At 37.4% G+C, this 8,459-nt stretch overlaps 1 non-coding gene across 1 annotated transcript; it reads right to left on the reverse strand.

Moving 5' to 3' along the window:
* Positions 1 to 5,589: 5,589 nt before the first annotated feature.
* LOC113754628 lies at positions 5,590 to 5,696 on the reverse strand. Its single transcript, XR_003465307.1, has one exon. It is a non-coding gene; the product is annotated as a small nucleolar RNA R71 (small nucleolar RNA).
* Positions 5,697 to 8,459: the final 2,763 nt, after the last annotated feature.

Genomic DNA, 8,459 nt, shown 5'->3' on the forward strand with positions numbered 1-8,459 from the left:
CGTCTTATTCTCTTCCTTTCAGTAGCCACCAATTCTGGGGCATATGTAGATAACTTCGTAAAGCGTGTTTCATACTCAGCTACACTTAAAGTTCCTTGACGAAGCTTTATGAAATCATCTTCTCTCTTTTCTTGGACTAGTGGTGGAAGAAATTTTCCATTAAATTCTAGGACAAAGTTCATCCAAGTTCTCGGAGTTTGTTCCCTTTCCCACTTATTTATTATAACATTTCACCATGCTCGAGCCGGCCCTTCAAGTTGGAACACAGCAAAATTTACTTCTCTCTCCTCGGAATAATCTAGTGCATCAAATATATTTCTTATATTTTCTAACCAATTCTCAGCCACCTCTGGATCAGGTCCTCCAGCAAACTTAGGCGGGAAGAATTTCTGAAACCGCTCTAAAGTTCGATCCTCCCCTATTTCTTGGTTTCCCTGTCCAACACCTTGACCTTGTTGAGCTACTAAGAGCTCTAGTATATCCGTCATGCGGGTTAGAACTTGTCCCATTTGTTCATTTCCTCTCCCAGCACTGGGCTCGGCATTTTGGTCAATATCAGATCCATTATCTACTCTTTCATTTCGGGGTTGTCTAGGTTGACGTCCCTTTCGTCGTCTCCCAGCTTCCATTCTCACAACTAATCTATACAAATATGTGCAAATGGCTCACTAAACTAAAAATTATCTATGCACACGTATATTTAACAATTTTCAAAATGAGCAATAAAACTATATCCACAGATGACATTTTCACAAATAGCACATTAACAGTTAACATAGAATTTAAACTAGTCTCAATTAGGTTGCATACCATTACAAAATTAGAGCTAATCAAGTCATAATACAAGTTGAAATCAAAGGTCATTTATCCAAAGTTTAAAAATCTTTAGCAAGCCAGCCAATAACTAAAGTGCATTCATCTCCAAGAATAACCAACCTTGGGATTTCTAGTTAAAGCCCCAAGGACCATTTTCAAACTCAGGGAATATGTACAACTGGCTCACCTAAGCGTCAAGTAGGAATCAAGTCAATTCGCACTAGGACTGGCCATCTCCAGATGCAAATCAACTCAATCGCCACCATTCCTCAAAGAAAATTTCACAAAATGTCTCACTCAAGCAATCGATCCAAGATTCACATTCAATTTCATACATATACTTACGAAGATTACAAGCCTAGAGGATACCTCGAATCTTACAATTTACCCAGTCAAATTCGATCTTATAGATATCAACTAGTACCAATGCTCAAGAAGCTCAACTGTCACTTTCCAAATCAATTCTCACATAATTCTCTTCAGTTTCTTACAATATAAGAAACCCTAGTGTGTAAACCCACTTAAAAATAAACACTTCAATATTACTCAATCAACCATCAAGTATTAAGATCACATTCCACTTACTAAACAATCAAACTCCACAGTCCGGCATCTTATGCTTAAAGCCTAAGATACACTACAAAGATCTAGAGCCTAAGCTCTGATACCACCTGTGACAGTTCTCAGGGTTTCCCCTAAGGCGAACCAGAGGGTTGGCGGGCCATCTGCCTAACTCTCGCCAGGACTCACGCAAGCAAGCTAGCGAAAATCCTTCCGAAGTATAACCTAATCTATTACAACATCGTTTCCCTCCAAATAAGCCGGTTTCTAGAATCACATTAACTTCAGAGATAACAGTGCCTTAAGATAGCCAACGTCGATTCTTAAAATACCTTCCCGAATACAACCCAAGAAACAAAACATCAATTCAAATACATCCTTACAAGCCAAGTAACAAATTCATACAAGCCACATACAAATCTAGGGTTTACACTTTTCCAACTTCAAGTGGCAACCTAAGGCAAAACTACAACGTTTAACTCGAATTACATTCATGAAAGTAAACAATCTAGTACTACTTCCGAGCACCTTTGGTCTCAAATCCTGTAAAAGAAAATCACACGTGGAATGAGCTACACAGCCCAGTGAGGTTCCAAGACACTCTAACAGTTCAAACAAATCAAGAAAGTTGTGCATGTCATATTCATGGTTCGAGGTTACACAATGGCAGGTTATCATGAGGTGATAATCATTACTCGGGTAATTGCTACTTTGAAAACACATGTAGTAGTAGTACTTTTACTGGTAACTTTACTATGAGTACAACTCATAAATTATCTAAAATCACTAACGTATTTTTGGAATGAATGACCATATAAATATATTTTCATGAATTTTTAGTCAAACAAATAGTGGCTCGTCTGACTAGAAGAACATTACAAGGATTGCTTCATCTCAGAAATTAATGCTCATGAGGAGTCTTACAAGAGAAATGTCAACTAGGAGAGCAATAATATTACTAATAGCAAAGTAAGCACAAAAGGATACAGTACTCGGTCCACTTCCCGTCCTTATAACTCCGATCGGTAACTCCTTCGATTGACTGGCCATCACCTTATCCTTCCAGTGGTAGTACTCGAGTATACCGAAACGGTTGTCCAGGGTTCCAACCTACCCGACCGAGCCCAGTCCTGGCTCGAGTAGGTCAGTAACCGAGGCAGGGGCCAAGTTCAGCTTATAGCTTACAACATGCACAGGTAACCAAGTAATTCGACAAAAAGTAAAATTCATCATTTGAATAGGTCGAGTGAGGTAAAGTACACACTCGCCTAACAATGATGGACAACTTCATATAACATGTGATTCATGATAATCAAGTAATCAAGTGGATACTTAGCACGTAAGCACGTAAGCAATACAAGTTAATTTCATGGGAGCATGTAATTCACGGATATCGAATAATCATATAGATTAGAAATCATGTGAGCAAATAGTCAGGTAATCAGGTAGTCATGTGGGTTGGTAAACAGTTAACAGTTAACGGTTGACGGTTGAGTAATGACGGTTATTTGGCAGGCATTTGCCATATTAATAGGCCATCATTGGCCGTTATCCCATTTTTACCATGTGAGAGTCGAGGAGATTCACTCCAACGACGTATGCAACCATAGCATACCAAGTAATGTTATTCGAGCATTTTCAAGCATGGGTATGGTAAATATTTAACACATAGTACTTAACACCTAGAAATCATGAAATGAGCATGTCCTAGACTTATTCCTATATGGAACACTCACCTAGTCAAACAAGCGCAATAGGTCTCAAACAAGCGTTTTAGGCGTCCGCTCCGAGTTCCTCTTGGAGATCTCCTCGATTGCCTGAGCAAACAATAATTCAAGTACCACTCAATATCGCTGATAAGTGAATATTTAACGTACATTTTGTACGAATTTGGCAGGAATTTTTGGTATGTTTTGAGAAGATTAAAGCCATATTTGAACTCTTTTGGTGATAATTGCCTAAATATTGTTTAAGAGTTAAGAAATTGATAAATGAGTGGATTAGTGCGTAATTTTGTGAAATTGTGAAGGTAATTGATGTATGAAATTCATGCACAAGTTGAAAGAAATGTCAGGGTCATCCAGAGGACAAAGTACACAAGAAATTGGGAGCAAAAATGTAGAAAAAGGGAAGAAGTGAAAAACTGGAAAAATTGCTTAACACGGATCCGAGCTCGGATCCGTGTGTACAAGAGGGATCCGACCCCTCGTCTGTACTTCTGGCGGAGTGTATCCGAGGTCAGGACGATCCGACCTCGGATCCATCATGGGAAGGCCTCGGATCCTATAATCCGAGCTCGGATCCATTATCACTCCTCGGATCCGAGGCTCGGATCTGTCTCTCTCCTCAGCAAGTGGAACAGCCGTTTTTCTTTACCTTTCTCACAACTTTTACAGCTATTTTGAGGGACAGAAATCGGTGGCACATGCTTCTGCAATAAAAGAGAAGACCAAATGAGTATGGACAAAAGGAACATCATATCTTTGACTTCTTTTTACAAAATCTAAGTGGAGGAAATTATGAAGTGAGAGGAATGGAATTTCTACCACCTTTTATGCAGAAACACAAGGGAGAAGCCAAGATGACCATACGTAGTTTTTTTTTCATTTTGTAACATTTTTTTCTCTCTAGATAGGAGTACTTGGAGAAGCATTTTTTTGAGAGTTTTCACTTGTAATCATATTGTGCAAGAACATAGCAAGAATTGGAGAGCTTCACCTTCAATTGGCTAAGTTTTCTTTTATCTTTCTTATACTTGTACTTTATGATGTTTTGCATTAATAAACTTGTGAATTTGATTGTTAAATCATTCATGAGTAGCTAAACTCCTTCATCTAGGGAGTAGATGAAACTTATGGCTAAATAATACTAATTGAATGTGATTTACACTTGTTATATCTTGAGTTAACTTGTCTACTTGTGTAGTTGTGATTTCTTGTTATTGATTGATCACCAATAACTTGTTTATAGTTGTTATTGTTCAATGAGAATTGGTAATAACAATGGAAACACATGAGTAGAGCTTGAGTTGTATGTTCATGAAAATAGAAATACACTTAAGTGGATTACTTAGTATTTCATGAATTAAAACAGAGTTGTAGTAGTATTTCACCATGGAAATAGGGAAATCTATATTGCTCTAAGCCATTTCATCATGGAAATGAGACTTGGTAATCTTGGAAATAAATCTCTGGTTAAGCAAGAATAATAGCAGGAAGTAAATCCATTCATTTGTGTAGTTTATGCCATAAGTGGAATCTACATCCCTAGAATCTTATTTAAGTGAAATTTCTTTATTTGCATTCAGCATTTGTTAAACTAGATTTGTATATCAAATTTGTAGATTATAGCATTAGACTTTCTCTACTCAAATTAATTGTAAGTCTAAATAATAGAGAGAACAGGGGCTTAGTAATTGTTTAAATTGCTCCTCGTGGGATCGACCCGATACGCATCTTGTACTAAAATTGCGACCTGTATACTTGCAGTCCAACGGGTGTAAAATCGGAATTAAACTTGCATTGATACAAAAATCCCGTCAAATTTTTGGCGCCGTTGCCGGGGAGCGGCAATATTAGGGCCTAGTCATCTCTATTAATTTAGACATTTTCATTGTTTTTATCCAAGTTGTTGAATTAAAACTACAAAAATTTCTCTTATTTTTATTTGTAGTGCATGCACCGATCAAATAGAGAAGTTGCACATTTTGATCCTGAAATTGAAAGAACATTGCGGAGACAAAGGAGGAATACACTGCATCAAGAGGAACAAGAGGTTTGGCAGCCAATAGAAGATATCTTGATAGAATTACCATTTGAAGAAGAAATGGCGGAAAATGACCTAAATAGGCGAGTTCTGCGAAATTTTACTATACCAGGAACACTAGGTTCACAAACGAGCATAGCAAGGCCTGCGGTAAATGCTAACAACTTTGAGATTAAACCATCACTTATCCAAATGGTTCAACAATCTCAATTTGGAGGTAATACAGTAGAAGATCCTAATACACACTTAGCTACATTCTTGGAAATTTGTGATACAATTAAAATGAATGGAGTTAGTGATGATGCTATAAGGCTAAGATTGTTCCCATTTTCATTGAGAGATAAGACCAAACTTTGGCTACACTCTCATGCTCCCAATACTTTCACTGGATGGGATGAATTATCAAGAGCATTCTTAAATAAGTATTTTCCACCAGGTAAGACTGCTAAGCTTAGAATGGATATCACTAGTTTTAGCCAATTGGAAGATGAATCATTATATGAGGCATGGGAAAGGTTTAGAGATTTGCTTCGGAAATGTCCACATCATGGACTGCCGGAGTGGTTAATCATACAAACCTTCTATAATGGTTTAGTTTTTTCTACTAAAACTATGATCGATGCAGCTGCAGGTGGAGCTTTAATGGGTAAAACACCCCAAGAAGCTCATAATATCATAGAAGAAATGGCAGCAAATAACTACCAATTGGCCAATGAGAGAGGTAATACAAGACGTCACGCAGGTATGATAGAAATGGACACTCTCAATATGCTGAGTGCTCAAATGAATAATGTGATGAAATTGCTAAGTAGACAAGGTCCAAGTTCATCTAATGCACATGTAGCATGCTGTTCTGTATGTGGAGGTGAACATGATACTAATGAGTGTGTCGATTCTGAACAGGTACAATTCGTCAATAATTACAATCGTAATGCTCAAAATAACCCCTACTCGAATACTTACAATCCGGGATGGAGAAATCATCCAAACTTCGGATGGAAGGATCAAGGAAATCAACCAAGGCCAACCAATCCACCGGGATTTCAATCAAGGCAACAACAAGCTGAAACTAAACCTGGTTGGGAGATGGCAGTGGAAAAGCTCGCAAAAGTTACACAGATTTGAGCGAGTAGAAGGAAGGTTGGACCAACTCACTACAATGTACAGGAATGTAGAGGTCCAAATTGGTCAAATTGCTAGTTCGTTGAATAATCGAAATCAAGGCGAATTACCTAGCAAAACAGAGGTCAATCCTAAGGAGCATGTGAAAGCCATTACTCTTCGTAGTGGTAAGCAATTAGAAGATCCTCCAGTGATGGAAGTTGAAAAAGATGAGAATGAAAAACAAGAAGAAAAGCAGAGGAACCAAGAGGCGATAGTGGAAGAAAATAGTCGGGAGGAATCAAGAGAAAATCAACCATCATCTTCCGCTACCATTCCAATACCCCCTGCGGTTCCATTTCCACAAAGATTAAAGCAAAATAAGTTTGATAAAGATTTTGAAAAATTTGTTAAACTTTTCAAACAATTGCACATTAACTTTCCTTTTGCCGATGCTATTTTGCAGATTCCGTCTTATGCGAAATTTCTCAAGGAAATCATGACTAGAAAAAGAAAGTTGGAAGACTGCGAAACAATAGCATTAACGGAGGAATGTAGTGCAATTATTCAAAATAAGCTACCACCGAAGTTGAAGGATCCAGGGAGTTTTTCTATACCTTGCACCATAGGTAACGTTGATTTTTCTAAAGCATTGTGTGATCTTGGTACTAGTGTATCATTAATACCTTTAACGGTGGCTAGACAATTGGGTTTGCATGAGCTTAAACGCACAAATATTACTTTGCAACTAGCGGATCGGTCTATTAGATATCCATTGGGAGTGTTGGAGAATGTATTGATAAAAGTTCAAAAATTTATCATTCCAGTGGATTTTGTGGTATTAGATATGGAAGAAGATATATCTATGCCAATTATTCTAGATAGACCATTTTTAGCTACTGCAGGTACTATTATTGATGTAAAAAACGGCAAGCTTAAGTTTCAAGTAGGTGAAGAAGAGGTAGAATTTAATTTGAATGAAATGGAAAAATACCCTTCTTTTACCGATCATGCTTATTCTATTGGCACAATTGATAAACTAACCCAAGAGATGAGTCAAGTCTACCTTGACTTAGATCCTCTTGAGCATTGTTTAATGAGTTTAGGTAAGCAAGAAGATGTTTGTGAAGAAATTGAAGAATTGGCCAAGTACTTGGATTTTCAAGCACCTTATAAAAGGGGTAAATTGTATGAAAGTCTTGGCCAAGGAAAAGGGTTTTCACAACCTTCAGAAATTGAACCTCCAAGGTTAGAGCTTAAGCCACTTCCAACTCATCTAAGGTATGAATTTCTTGGAGAAAATAGTACTTTGCCTGTAATTGTTAGTGCTGATCTTGATGATGAGCAGTGTACAAAGTTGCTAAGAGTTCTAAGGAAGCGTAAGAAGGCAATTGGATGGACAATTTCAGATATTAAAGGTATAAGTCCTTCTATATGCATGCATCGCATTTTATTGGAGGACAATTGCAAACCAGTGGTGGAAACACAAAGAAGACTCAATCCAAACATGAAAGAGGTGGTAAGAAATGAAATTCTTAAGTGGCTTGATGCAGGTATAGTCTTTCCTATCTCCGATAGTGTTTGGATTAGTCCAATTCATGTGGTACCAAAGAAAGGTGGAATAACTACAATCGTGGGTAAAAATGATGAATTGATTCCATCTAGACTTGTGGTAGGGTGGAGAGTGTGTATTGATTATCGTAAGTTAAATACGGTAACAAGAAAAGATCATTTTCCCCTACCATTTCTTGATCAATTATTGGAGGGAATAGCAGGATATGAATTTTACTGTTTTCTTGATGGTTTTTCAGGATATAATCAAATAGCTATAGCTCCAGAGGATCAAGAAAAGACCACATTTACATGTCCTTATGGCACTTTTGCCTTTAGAAGAATGCCATTTGGTTTATGCAATGCTCCTGCAACTTTTCAACGATGCATGATGGCTATTTTTTCTGATTATATTGAGAAAATTATGGAGATATTTATGGATGATTTTTCTGTGTATGGTTCATCTTTTGACCATTGTCTTCATAATTTGGAATTGATTTTGCAGAGATGCGAGGAAACAAATCTTGTATTGAATTGGGAGAAATGCCATTTTATGGTAAAAGAAGGAATTGTCTTAGGGCACAAGATTTCCCCCAAGGGAATTGAGGTGGATAACGTCAAAATAGAAGTTATCGAAAAATTGCCACCCCCAAGTAATGTCAAGG

Source organism: Coffea eugenioides, chromosome 11 (assembly GCF_003713205.1).
Source record: "Coffea eugenioides isolate CCC68of chromosome 11, Ceug_1.0, whole genome shotgun sequence".
In the NCBI taxonomy this organism is placed as follows: Eukaryota; Viridiplantae; Streptophyta; class Magnoliopsida; order Gentianales; family Rubiaceae; genus Coffea; species Coffea eugenioides.